We start from the raw sequence: 15,579 nt of genomic DNA, 5'->3' as shown, positions 1-15,579 counted from the left end.
ACCAACCACCGCAATAGGAACGAAGGACCTGGAAAGGAAGGGCTGAGTGCTGGAATGCCATCGAGCTCCGTTGTTTGCACTTCCTCTCCCTACAGTTCTCTCCACTTCCAACAGACAAACGTTGTAAGAAATCGACCCCCCTCTAATACCCATCCCAACGGGGAGCCTGAGTGTTCATAGGGATGCTGTGAGGGCTTGTGAAGGGACCCTGAACTATAAACAACTAGAGATCTAGACTTACGTCTGTCTTTTCATGAATACGCAACTCACGTTATGAGTCGCCTCATGACGGAGGTCTAATGAGCTACTGGAATACTACATCCGATAGATACCCCCTGGAGCTTTACATTTCACGTCGCTCTCTGTTGTTTACTACGATACGCAAGATAGGCCAAAGCGGTACTTCCTACGACCCCAGTCGAACCTGAGGGAGCCCATAATATATGGGTAAGCCTGCAAGGTATGGGGACATGGCCCGCACTAAGGGAATCCTCCTGTAAATGGAGACGAGCCGTTTGATGCTCGTCCTTCGCTCCAGTGCACAGCCACCATGTATAAGAATAAGAGACGGAGCTTGAATTCGGGTTACCACATCTGCACGGTGGAAAGTAGATGTTGAGGAAGCACTTTCACCTTACGATCACGTAGAAACTTCCAAAAAAACAGAGTAGGCTGGCAGACATCGCTCCACCAGGCTATATGGCAACCAGAAATGGCGGTATACTCCTTATAATCATCTAGCAATCATTTGATCGACGTTGAGAAAGCAATATATGGGTTACGGGATAGAGCTTATACGTATTTAGCATACCCAAAAAAACAAACATAATTGTCCCAGTGCCAAACGAGAGAGGACAGAAACGTTTCATATTAACAATGGAAGAAAGCATCTACTTATGAGGGCTTGATGCCTCGACACGTTGATACTTTAGAGATGCAGATTAGAGATTGGAGGTTGACTAGATTAAGTTCATACGCATCTCGGGCTCTCCCGCGTGCTAAAAACAAAAGAACATGAAGTCCTTTTACATGGACATGATGATCTATTAGACCACTGTCTGCTCCTGGTTCATAGTCTTTAAGCGAATACTCAACACGATGCGCATTCTGAGGTTGGCCTATAATGAGGGTTCCTCACTATGAAATTATAAGCTTATACATGAGCATTCGCCCCGACTGACGCACTCCTCTCCTATTGTATGGATACCCTTATACAAATAAATAATGCTCGATACGGAGAGAGCATACGTTAAGCAATAGCATGGTTGCATTGGGAGTGCTCCTACCGATAATCGATTACACGTAGAAAGCATATAATGACTACAAAAGTCCTCAACGGCTCGTGCCCCAGGGAGAAACAAATAATAGGACTAGCGCAGGTGAATTCACATAGGATAGATGGCGACAAATACGATTACGAATACTAGCAGATGACGAGTGATTCAAAGAATGGTCTATACTAATGTAATCTTTGGAGCATCTGTTATGAGATTCTAAGTTTACCTTTCATGGAAATTGGCTCAAAACTCCCCGTGAGCCTCTCTCGAGGCTTTATAAACGTTACTACTGCTAAACTCTTCTTGATTCAATTGCCTTCTTTTACACTTGCCCCTAGCTTAGCCAACTACGCAGGCTATGGGCAACTTCAAATACTAAGGCCTGGCAAAGTTGTAGGAGGAGTGCCTTCAGCCTTCAAGATCCCAAAAATTTATGGGAGCTCCTGATCACCGACTGAGTTACCTACAGTTCCTTTGCAAGATCTTCTTGCCTCCATGATCGCAGCCTCCATGACCTCGGTAATAGGGAATAAGAAACTTGGGAGATTAATGATGGTGTCCCTGTTCACATATAGATGGATTTTTAATAGAAAGAATACACAAGAATCAGTCTTATTTAGTATCTTTTAGGATGGTGAATAAAAGAGTCCATGATGGAATCGTTGCCCTAGATATGTAGAAAATGAAGGAACACCCTGAATCAAATAAACTACTATGGTTATGCAACTGTCCATCAATGATTGGTGGAAAATCTTAGTAATTGGTAAAGGCAATACAGAGAAAATTCTAGAGGTTATCAATCAATTATCTCTGTCTTTGGACCAGTTAATGGAATAGGATAATGTTGCTTTGGTGGAATTTGTAGAAAAGTCTCCTGATACAATGAGGAACCTCTTCATATATTCTAATCACCCTCCCCCAGCGGGGCCTTTGTCCCTTGAAAGTTTGGGTCTGAAGTGTTTTTCTCTACCAAAAGGGTCCTCTTCCAGCACAACACAGCATAGTTTCTGCGACCTTGAGGGTCTTTCAGAAGATATATAAGAGAATATATTTTCAGATCAACTTATGTCTACTGCAGTCACTCCAAAAAAGAGCTCTACACATACATATATTAATCCGTATTTTCGTCCACGGATATTTGATTCGGAATTGTTGGCATATGATAACAAAGTTTGGGAACTTCATGATATGAATTTGTTAGCACCGTTTGCACTAGATATGTGGCTTTTTCTGGCTGATCTTAAAATGGAAGCAAAGAGGCAGGCGCAGAGCTTCAATATTAGCATCACACATAACCACCATTATGGTATGACCATGGAATTTGGTATATGTTGAACAACTTACCAGCGTTCTTTCCAAATAGACCATTGAAAGCTGCCTTCAATTCCTTCCTTTTATTTATGAAGGCATGTGTAATATATTTTCATTCAAGCATAGTTGGTATTTGAAAGTAAAATTACTAATATTTATGATTTTCTGATTTATGAAGGCTAGTGACATGGTTATATCCTGCAAGGCTTCTCTCACATTCTACATGAGGGAGCTGGTTTTATTAGCCAGTTAAGAATTTGGAGAAGAACCCCCTTGCTCCATTATTACCCCAACCATCACCAAGAGTGATGTCGTATGGGGAACTCATGCTACGGTCCCTTGAGATGCTGCCCTCTAGAGCATTTGGATCTTGAGCAAGATGGAGATCAGCAAGATGCATCGGATATACAAGGGGCCGGGGGTGCATAGCTTATTACTCACCAAGGGACTACTATTCCAGTAAGATGATTGAATGGCAACCTCCTTCAGAGAGTTCGGTGCATTTGGATAGCCCGAAATCCCAGGTACGACCATCAAAGATCCTAAGAGGGGGTAAGACCATGTCATACACTGATACAAAGAACAAGAATCTTCCTGTACTGCACCTACTTTATGATGACAAGGACTGATTGATGGCAAGTATGTGATGTTCGCTTGAGGAGTATTGTGATGTTACCACTTGACAGGAAATTTTGATGAGTAAAGAGAAGAAGTCTAATATCTTTGTGCATGCATTATTTGATAACCCTCTACTTGAAATATTTTCAATTAAAAAACTATTTATGGACTTTTTCTTCCACCACAAGATGGATAATATGATTGATACCATGAAATATATTAGCATTGCTTGGAAGTTTTCCAATAATTTAGCATCTTTGCTTTGTAAACCTAGGACAATATTTAGGGATGGATCAAAGATTGTATGTCACTGTGACACTAATACTTTTAGAAAATTCATAAAAAGGGAATGGGGACATGTATGTACTATTGATAATGAAATCATAATTGAGAACACAAGTCTAAAGGAATATATGAAGAAGGGTTTGGGACATATCCCTAGAAAGCAGTTGAGTATTACGGGGACACTAGAAGCATTGTATATGATTTGGAGCCAAGTAATTACATTAAGTCCCAAGTTTTTAGAAATGTTGAACCCAATGGAGAGGGAGTTTGGATTATTTTGCACTGAATATTTGAGGAAACTAATTGAGAAGAAGAAACTAAACATTGTTGGAAGTGGGGATCCCTTGAGGACACCATCTTTTAAGAAGGGAGTTGGAAGACTAACGAGTTCCATTCTTATTACTTCTACAAATAAGTCAGCTTCGACTCCAGTGTATATTTGTAAGAAATTCATTTACGACCAAGCTATACTAAGGGTATCTAGCAGAGACTTCGCAAGAGTGGATAGCCCATACATCTTAAACCGACTGGTCAAAGATATTCAAAACTTTAACTTAAATATTACTTTGGACTCCCATGCATTACCATATTTAATGGCTACCTTCAAAGCCCACAAGAATACTTTCAGATGGATTACTAATGCACACCTTTGTATCTTTTCTCAATTGGCATCATTGATCACTGTTTCTTTACAAGCATGCTTGGATCCCATCATGAATTCATCCAGGGATCTTTAAGAGCAAATTATACCGGAAGCCAACATTACCGTAAGTGCATTTTGGATAGTCAGTTCCATCTATGAGGTGAAATTAAATTTACCAAAAAGGATCCACTCGGTCTTCACTGCAGATATAGGTAAATGTTATGAAAACATCCCTTTGGATAGATAATATGGGTTGAAGAAGGTCATATAAAAAATCATCAGTATGGCCTATAGAGGGAAGAAAAAGAGGTATCTAAACCTAAATTGGAGTAGGAAGAAAGCCTCATGGAGTGATAGACGGAGCAAAACCTTGATATCTTGGTCTGTACAAGAATGTATCATGATCAATATGTGGCTCCTGGAAAACATGCACTTAAGATTAGGAGAGCATGTGTTTAAACAAGTCTCAGGCATACCTATGGGATTTTCCTACTTACCCCTATGGTGTAATTTATATTTATATTGAGTTTAACTTCATTAAGAAATTATGAAAGAATAAGGATTGGGGGAGATTATCCAAATTCAAACACCCATTTAGATATATAAATGATATATTGTTAATCAATGTGGATTCCCCAGGAGAATTCTTCAGAGTGCAAGAGAATGATGGGATCGATCCAATTTGGATTTACCCCCTCCAATTCTTAGAAATAAAAGACACTACAGTGGATATACAAATTGGGGAGGATGGTATCACAAGAGGAGTAAGAACTAATTTTTTAAGTATGTCCATTACTGTCACTAATGAAAGCAATGGAGTAGCAGTGATGAACAAATATGATAAAACTGAGTCCCTAGACTACCCAGTATGTACGTTCATTTGGGATGTTAGTAACCGACCCCTATCATTCTCCTCTCATTCTCCGAAAAAGTAATCCTTTCCTAAGTGATGCCCATATTGTACACTGAAAAAGAGGATTTCAATGCCTTTGGGCAAATTAAGAAATTGATCGGGAATTTTGAAAAGAATGGGTTTAAGAGGGATAAGAGTAGAAGACTTATAAGAGGATTCTTATAGCAGGAGTTCCCGGGATGCAACTTAGACCTTCGAAAAATGAGAAAGTGGTTAGGTAAGTACACATCCACAATCCACAACTCATAGGAACTTATAATTTATATATATATATATATATTATAGGCAGTAGTCCAACCCAATCCATAGTGATGGGCGGTATACTGCCCTCACTTCGATTGTGTGTTGGACCTGCGGGTATGTGGTAGGTGGGTCACACACACACACACACACACATACACACATCCTCCCTATGAAGGAGAGGCCATTTCTAACATATGTTTGATCTTGACAATGAGATTTTACAGACACATGTGTTAAGCTAACTGGGAATAATGGAATACTTATACCCAGAGTGGTGTAGATAATAGTATAGATAACCTTCATACTTTCTATATGGATTATACTATTAATATGCTACATTTATATAAGAGGAGGGATATACATGTAGATAGATGAAAAGAAATATCGTAGTTGGATCCCTTGAGAAGCGAAGTGCATGAGATGTAGCATTTTATATACATGTAAGAGAAAACATGGATGTGCACAATGGATGATACCATGGGGCCTCCATAAACCATGGAATAATAAGTACCTCTATTAGAAGAACCCCAAGATATCCATATTTAAGGATGGATGATATACGTCTCCTCCATCTAACTAGTAGTCAATGACTTCACTAGTAGTGAAAATCCAACAATAGAATCGTTGGGTGACCGTTGTGGTATGTAAAGATATCATAATTGATAGTAACCAAGGGATGGAATTTATGGGATGTAGTGTCAGAGATTCGCAGCAACGTTGAGGTAGGAAGCCCCAGCCATGAGTTAATGGGAGAAGTACCAGAGGGCCCCCTTGGAGGGAGAGTCCTCCCCAGTGCAGAAGCTAGATAGGCCACAAGACGGGGCAACACTTCTACGTGAACGACTTGCTGAATACGTAGGTGTGGGCGATGATACCACTGAAAGAAAGGACTCGACACAGAGAACAAATTATGGAGGGAGCACAAGTGAGTTATGACCTGGAAATACTCAAGGCTGTAAGAGCCAAGACACGGCCCTCAAACTAAGGATTGTATATCTTATTTCAAGAGGCGAGAGAACGGGTGACATTCGTACTTTGAACCACACCATTGTTACTAGCTGAGTCTTGGAGGGGGAGCAAGGATATGCTAGCCTAACGGCCGCAATGAGCTCGTCCATCATCTAGAAAGGAGATACTTCTTTGATAAATTCATCCCTTGGAATGCTCGCCAGAGCGAGCTCCTCCATGCATACCTACTCAGTCCCCCTTACAAGACGCTATGGCTGTGTATGTGAACAGTTAGAACACAAAGTGTTGGATGAAAATTATGGGGTGCCCAGTTGACCAACGATTGGTTGAGTGTCCCTGTGAGACACAAGGAAGCCGAGATGATTCCTAGACGGTCCATATGAATGGTGGACCTAGTGCGATGGAGACTCGATGTCCCTAACGAAAGGCCATACAATAAGACCAAGTCATATGGAGGTTCAGTCGATGATACATCTAGAAAGCATCTCTATAACAGTTGAGGGCGAGATGCACGCCCTAGGATAGCTTGGAGCTAAGATGACACTCGCTAGTGATATATGCAACGACACGGAGCCCTGAATAATAACAGACGGCATGACTATACTTTTTGAAAACCCACAAGTCATATCGCCACCAAGGATAGAAAGGAGATTATACGCTTGTAATATGTCCATAGAATATGAGTATGCCGTTCGTTCTTCCTGTAGGCGAAGTAGTAAAGAAGCTGAGCACTTCACTAATAGCATTGGACATCACAGCCCTGTGATAATATCGAGGGTGGTAGTACTCCATTAGATCGTTGCGCTGATAGCCCGTCATATGGTGCTCGGGAGAAACTACGTAATCAGGATATAAAGCAGGTATTACATGCCGAAACGTCATTTTAGATGGGTAGATCTCTGCTCGATATGCCTCGTATCACTCACTGCTATATATACTTTGTGACATCGATATTGGATAACAGAGAGAGGGAGTGGTCTTGGTTTAGCGATTGCATATCGAAGTGGCCACCACGAAGTATAGTGAACTAGTGTTGCTTGTACCTACACAAACTCCAATGATACGCTACATAAAATACTAGGGTGACTTGCCTCTGCCAGCCAAGAAGGAGGAAGCGCGTTCGAGCCAGCGATTTCACTTTCGGGCAAGTAATACGCGAAGTCGATCGATGTATCCCTGTCGTATATGGTGATTTAGATTAAGCTGTCACGCTTTGTCTCTGAGGATCGTGCATAAAATTTGTTTACGTGAGCCTAGTGCCATGAACATGCACCCAAAACGGTGAGTGCACATTGCGCATGACTCTAAAAAAGAAGCCCATATGTTCACAGGTCGCGGACCTGAGTGTGCGATGGGTTAATAAGAAGGGTTGCGTCCCATATACGTTATCTCACCATACTCTAAATATTTTTGGAACAGGAAATATCTTTTCAATTTTCGTCTGTAATCTCTTAAAGAAGACTCCACGAAGGGAGAAAACTGGATTTCTCTATGTATTTCATGGTAGGCCTCTCGTTATATCCTCTACTATATCATTGAAAGGGGAAGTGGTGGAATTACTAAGGTTATGGAACGTGTGTTCGATTTGAGTAGAAAGGTTTTGCATTAATGAAGTTTCAGATTGTTGTGGATATAATATGGTTATATGGAACTTTTGTACTGAAACTAATTTTTTATAAGTTGCATTGTAAAACTGCAATATAAGTTGGGTGTATAACTGTCCTCTCCCAAGTTAACAGAGAATAAGAAACCTGGGAGATTAATGATGGTGGGTTTACATATAGATGGATTTTTTATAAGAAGAATACACAAGAATCACTCTTATTTTAGTATCTTGTAGGAATGATTACTACCCCTTATTGAGTAGTTTCTTTTACCATTTATTGAATACGTTTGGGAGTCCAAGTGCCAAAATATGAAGTATTGCAAGTCAAGTTGGGTGACATGGATAGCAACTGTGTGCTAGCATGGAGGCCTGCAGTCCCACATTAAAAGGTCCTTGTTCTAACTTGCCCTTTTTGTGGATGGACGCAGGTGAGTTGGCACACTTCTCAACCAAATTTACAGATGAAGGTTTTTGAACATTACACTAGCATGTTGTCTATTACTGGCGGGATGGATTGATGCATATACTCATCCTTTAGTAGTTGTTGCTCTTTTGCCTACAACTTTTGACTAGTATTGAAAATTTTGGGAACAATTTTTCCTTTGTATGGATATACCATAGACATGGATGTTTTAAGTTAACTCAATGATCTCTAGTTATAACTATTAGTACTCAGTTTTTTGGAAAAACAAAAATTTTCCCTTTTCCCACCTTCCTTTAGAGGTGACTATATGGGGATTTTGGGAAAGGAGGAATGATAATGATTGACTTGGGACAACTTTTATCCCCTATCCAACTTATATTCGAGTGATTTTATCACATTTTTTCTATTTCTTTCATTTATAATATAAGTATCTGTAGTAATTTCTAATCCCTTTGTGTGGGACATGATAACATGTAGAAGATAAGGAATTTTGGAATGTTGCGTATGAGACGGGTGTGGTTCCTGCAATTACAAACATTGGATTTGAGGTTATTTAACATAATTTAGGAACAAACGAAATAAGTGTTAAATTACACGACGCAGTGGAACAAAAATTGAACAAAGAATAGAGAGTACACATCAAATTGGAGAAGAATAAAATTTCCCTTGAATACTGATGTAGTACAGATGATGGCTCCGTCCACCCATGCACTCCCACAGTGGAGCTTAGATGGCGATCTAAACAGATACTAGGTGAAGAGCTACTAGCTAGAAGATCTGATCTGATATAAACTGATTTGATACAATGGACTGGGGAGGTCGTCTCCTTATAGAGCTATGAGGGTGGTAGTCGGATCAACGTAGTCAGTGAAACCGACCAGTTAACCTAGTCGGTGGAGCCGACCAATCGACCTAGTGCAACCGACTAGTCATCCATGGAATATTCATGGAATATTTCCTATATCGTCGCCTTAGGGACTCTCGCCCTCGAACCCGCACCAGGGGGCCGCTGGCCCCCTTAGGACCCCCCAGCTGTGGGGGCCAGCTAGCCCCCAGGCCCCAGCAAGAATAAGGGGCTCCCACACAATCACCTTTCTACCATTAACAATCTCATTGATAGACCTCATCTGGCATGCAAGTCAAGATCCATCTAGTGTCCCGGGTGTCTCGGGCTCACACATGGCTTCTTCTCATATGGGGGCCTTACAACTTGAGCACCTTGGACCATTGGTGGTTACCAGGAGGGTGGGGCATTGAGCATATCTAACACCCCCCCTCAATGTCCACCCGTAGGTGAACTACCTTCTTGGCGCAATGCCGAGTCTCTGAAGATGACCCTGAAGCTGATCCTTCCTGAGTGCCTTGGTGAAGATATCTGCTCCATTTTGCTCTGTTGGATAGTAGACTAATTATTCCGATATCCCATCCTCGATCAAATCATGCACATAGTGATACTAAATCTCTATATGTTTTGTGCGTGCATGAAACACTGGATTTTTAGAAATGGCCAAGCAACTTTGATTGTTGTACCTCAGCACAGTTGCCTCATCCTCTTGTACTCCCATGTGCCATAAGATCCTTCTCAACCACACTGCTTCACAAGCAACAAAACATGCTACCTTATACTCAGCCTCGATAGAAGACAATGCCACTGTTGGTTGTTTCTTACTGATCCAAGAGAAGATACCTGAACCTAAAGAGAAACAATATCCAGAAACTGATTTCCTAGAATCAACATCTCCAGCCCAATCTGAGTCACAATGACCAGCCAAGGAAGTGCCCATACCATAAGTGATGCCATAATCAAGAGTGCCCTTCACAGTGGCCGAATCTTTCGTACCAAAGTTTTCTTGTGCCCACTCCAGCGATGGCTATAAGAGCACTTAGATCATTTAGGTTGTTCCTCCTTACTCCTGTGCCAACAAGATTGCCAGCACTATCTAGAATTTTTGCTCCTGTCTTGTTCAACCTCACCTCATGGTCAAGGTCAGTTATGAAAGCAACTGATAGCAAATTTCTCTTGATTTGTGGAACATACAGCACATTAGATAGTTTCTTAACATCTCCATTTACAGAAACAAATGAAACCGTACTTGTACCCTCAACAGGGCATTTCACATTATTACCAACCGTCATCGTGATGGGTTTCTGTAGAGGCTGCATGGAACAATATAGACCCTTCTTGCAGGTTATGTGACGAGAGGCACCACTATCCAATACCCATGAATCAGTGGTTGAAGCTTCTTGAACTGAGGAACACTCTTCCTCAATGGCCAGAAATAGATCCAACTCTGCTTCTGCTGTGCTAGCTATCTCTTCCCCCTTATCTGTCTTCTTCAGGATACCATTCTTTTCATCTGCTTTCTTGACCGGGCAATTTGCAATCACATGGCCCTTCTTCTTGCAGTAGAAGCATTCTCCCTGAAACTTCTTCTTGCTGCCCTTCTTCTTTTTATCACCACTAGTAGAGGACTCACCTTTGGTAGAGGAACCACCTTTGCCTTTCGCAGTGGCAGAGAACTCAGCATCCCCATTGTCGCCTCCATCTCGAGCTTTAAGCCGCAATTCCTCCTCCATAAGTAAAGCACAGAACTCCTCAAATGACAATGGTTAGGGTCTCACCTGAGTGTTAAGTGCTGTTACAAGTCCATCAAGCCTTGGTGGACATATCCGGAGACACCGCCGAGCTAGCTCTTCGCTAGTCTTTTGTATCCCAGCACAAGCCATATGGTCACACAGATTTTTTATTCGGGTTATGAACGCCTCCGCTGTCTCTCCTTCATTAAACTTCTCAGCTGCGAGCTGATTTCGCATCTCATACTGACTCTTCAATATGTTCCAGGCCACAGTTGCCTTAGATGTATGCTGAATCAAGGTCAAAACACTATTAGTAGTACTTGTAACCAAGGCACACAGAGCATCTGCGTTCCTACGTTTCCAAGCTCGTAGAAGGTCGGCATCTAGACAGATATTAGGTGAAGAGCTACTAGCTAGAAGATCTGATCTGATCTGAATTGATCTGATACAATGGACTGGGGAGGTCGCCTCTTTATATCTATAAGGGCGGTAGTCGGATCAACGTAGTCGGTAAAACCGACCAGTCAACCTAGTCCGTGGAGCCGACCAATCATCCTAGTCGGTGGAACCGACTAGTCATCCATGGAATATTCAAGGAATATTTCCTATACCGTCACCTCAGGAGCTCTCTCCCCCGAACCCAGCAAGAATAAGAAGCTCCCACACAATCACCTTACTACCATCAACGGTCTCATTGATAGACCTCATCTAACATGCAAGTCAGGATCCATCCAGTGTCCCGGGCGTCTCGATGGCTTCTCCTCATATGGGGGCCTTACAACTTGAGCACCTTGGACCACTGGTGGTTACCAGGAGAGTGGGGCATTGAGCATATCTAACAATAAGGGCATTGAAGCAATATGATTCTAGATGTATCAATGATATTGGTTTGAAGTATAGTAAAGATAGTAGAAATGTAGGATGAACACACACAGTTATGACATCATGCATGAAGCAAAATGATTTTGGATAAATCAAAAATCTATAGAGAATAGGACACCAAACAAAGGGAGGGTAAAATTGCCTGCTAAATCTATCATAAACAAAGAAAAATGAAGATGAGAAGCCACATGAAGGCAAAGCTAACAAAAAACATGATTACATTAAACACAAGTAGCCATAAAACCCCACTACAAAATCAATCAAAAACATGAAGGCAAAGAAAATGCAAAACATGATGTTAATAAACGAACTATCAACCTGCAAAGCCCCACAACAAATTAGATATGGTCATCCTCTTATCTAAAAGGATCACACAAGAGCAAGCAAACAATGCTAACGTTCCATCCAAAAAAACACAACCAAAGCCCACTTGAAGGCTCTCAATAAAGGAGGGTGTAGAGGATGGAAATGGATCCATCCTATTCCATGATATTTCCCATCTTGAAATCTTGAGGATCCGATGTGAAAAGGCAATGAAGCTTCCATTAGGTCTCAGAATATCTAGGGCAATGCATCAAGACATGCTCTTCTCGATCTCCACCTCATACGTCCTCATATAGATTTTATGGAGAATAGAACATTTGTGAGTCTTGATCATCCAAATGGCACGCATTGCATTGCAACTCAATGTATTGACAATGCCACAACTCTATTACAAGTCCGAAGAAAATCACACTATCGATTTTTCTAATTCACTTCGTTAACTACTCATATCAACTTTACCACCACTTGTATAGCCATTATGAGGCTCTTAAACCATCTAGCTTACCCTCAATCACTCAAATCACCATATGACTTGGTAAATCAATCTATAGCCTTGTTATGGCCCATCCTATAGATTCCATTCCAATAATAAGATCATCCATGCTAGCAGGTCAACTAGCCTACAATAAGAGACGTATAGATGCATAGCTAAGCATTCAAACATAAGTCATGTGTATCTTTATCATGCAAGATTCCAAAGAAGCAAAAGCAGAGGTATAATGACAAGGTTCTTAAAATTTTCAAAATATTTTTATGGAGTCTTATTTTCTTGAGGATCATATTCTTACATGCATGCATGTATTTTGTCTTAAGCTAAGTAACAATTAATGATTCGTAAAAAGTAAACATAGAGGTCAAATGAATAATCCTATATCTCCTTGTGGCTATAAATATGCACTTAGTATTTCTTGTATGTTGTGTCTTTCATGTGTATTTATTTCTCAATAAAATTTCCCATCTCTCTTTAGTAATCTATAAGTCCAAAAGTAATCCTTGTATATTTTAATTAATAGCTCAATGAAAAAACATCAATTAGTACAATGCAACAGACTCAAGCACTCTATATCTCATTGAATGTGAAATTTTGATGGTGTTCTAGAAGGAAAATGAACTTTTATGCCTCAAATCATGGTTTCCCACTATTACACGATTTTAGCCACCAAGAATCACTGAATGGTACTATTGGATGGATCCCATTGTGCCATAGTGGAAATCATTTTTTGAAGTTACCTTGTCTTTTAGCACCCCATCAAACTCAACGACTCTACGCATTATAGCCCAAAATACAAGTGGTGAAGTTGCAATACAAGGGTAGCAAGAGCAACATGAGAGGTGTAATTGCATAGGTGCTCGAAGAGCAACAATAAAAGCATAAGAGCAATGTTCGTAGGAGTACCAAGAGCAACAATAAAAGCACATGAGCAATATTCTTAGTACACATTTACATGACCAATTGACTAGCAAGAGGTGCGTGGGAACAATAGAAACATAGCACATTTACAACATGTGGGTGTTAACTCTAGTAACGATGTTGAGATGCAAGATTGGAGCGATAAAATATTAGTGTAGAATACAAAAGGTGCAGTAAAAAAAAAATAGGTGTAGAGCAAGAGCAACAGAGGTAAAGTGCATGGGTAGCTTTGCATTTTGAGATCTTAATGATCTCCAAAAGAGAAGTGATCTAGAAGGCATGAAACGTTACCAAATTGTGCCCGGCTCCTCCCCCCCCAACACACAAAATGCCTAGTAATGATACAAAGTTGTGAGATGACTTGTGGGCTTAAGGTATCCGACTAAGGGGATAGGCCACCTTGGACCCCACCATGTGATAATCTGATTAAGGTCCCTATTACATTCCTTACAATACTCTTTTGATAGTCCAAAGTTCCTATAATCTGTTAGAAGCATACAAAATAAGATTGATACTTTAGATACAACAAAACCCATTGTTCGTGTCCTTGTAGTAACCAAAGGGGATGAGAAGGGACTTTTTACATGAATGTTGGTTAAGATTATATATATATATATATATATGTATGTATGTATGAAGAAGATGCTTGAAATCATGCAGACTTTGAAGCAACTGTCATTGATGATCTTCCTTAGGTAGTCGCATCAATTTTGCAACCACCCCAAGATAGGATAGATATTATCTGAAATTTAGCTACAACATTCAAGATAGCTAATGCCAAGAAAAATGTAAAGCTGAACTAAGGTGAGAAGAGACTCCACTATCAAAGCTTGAGATTGGGGTTGCATTTTATGGTTGATTAATGCATATTAGCATTTCATTAATCAACCATTTCATTGATTACTTCAAATTTGGTCACAACATTAACGATAGTTGATGCCCAAGAAAATGTAAAAATGGACTAAGGTGAGAATAGATTTCAATATCAAAGCTTGAGGTCGAGGCTTCATGTAGGGTTGCCTTTTATGCTCGATTAATGCAAATTAGCATTTCATCACATGCTTCTTTATAATTCAATTGAAGCAAACTAAAGTGATAAAGCACGAAACACAAAAAGTGATTGTGACAAAACTCAATGGTATTGGAAAAAAGATATTCAATACGATGAAGAGAAGAGTCATGCTAAGGAGCTTCCTAAAGAGAGATTTAAAGAGAGATTGACAAGAGTGGTCACAACGACGATGAAGAGAGGAGTCATGCTGAGGAGCTTTCTAAAGAGTTTGAAGAGAAGGTTGACCGGAGTGGTCACAATGACGATAGTCTATAAAAAATATGCACAAGATATTAGTCAAGTGAAAAAGCACAATAGTGATGATCATAATGATGACAAGGAAGGAGTGCCAAAGTTCTACATAGAGACAACGAATCTTTGAAGAGTGATCATGAAAGATGAAAGCTATGACGAGTGCAATGAGAGCCCCAAAACAAGTAATGACAAGTAAGTCCCCACAATCGACACAAAAGACCCATGAAAAGAGGGGACAAGGAATCCCATAGAAGTAGCAATGAGTGCAATGGGAAACCTCTACAGTTCCCATGACAAGACAATGAGGCTCAGCAAAAGTTAGCCAGAGGCTGAAACACTCAAAACCAAGCTCTAACGCGTAGTTACAATGAAAATTTTTTAGCTAGGCAGCATGTAGCTGCATTGCCATGTGTCGGTGACTTCAAAATTACTTAAAACAAGGCGACATGTAGTTTTATTCAGAGTTAGCTTAGTGTAAAGGAGATAAACTCCTCCATCCTCACACTAAGGAGTTTGTAGGAACGATACTTCTTATGAGTCTAAATGCTCCCATAGCACTTGTTAGATATGCTCAATGTCCCACCCTACTGGTAACCACTAGTGGTCCAAGGTGCTCAAGTTGTAAAGCCCCCAATATGATGAGGAGCCATATGTGAGCCCGGAACACTGTATGGATCCTAACTTATATATCAAACGAGGTATATCAATGAAACCGTTGATGGTAGAAAGGTGATTGTGTGAGAACCCCTTATTCTTGCTAGGGCCTGAAAGGCCAACTGGCCCCCAACTG

Source organism: Dipteris shenzhenensis, chromosome 1, assembly GCF_047967505.1.
Source record: "Dipteris shenzhenensis isolate YYH24624 ecotype China chromosome 1, Dip_SZ_1.0, whole genome shotgun sequence".
NCBI classification, from domain to species: Eukaryota; Viridiplantae; Streptophyta; class Polypodiopsida; order Gleicheniales; family Dipteridaceae; genus Dipteris; species Dipteris shenzhenensis.
Note: the sequence above shows the minus strand (reverse complement) of the source record.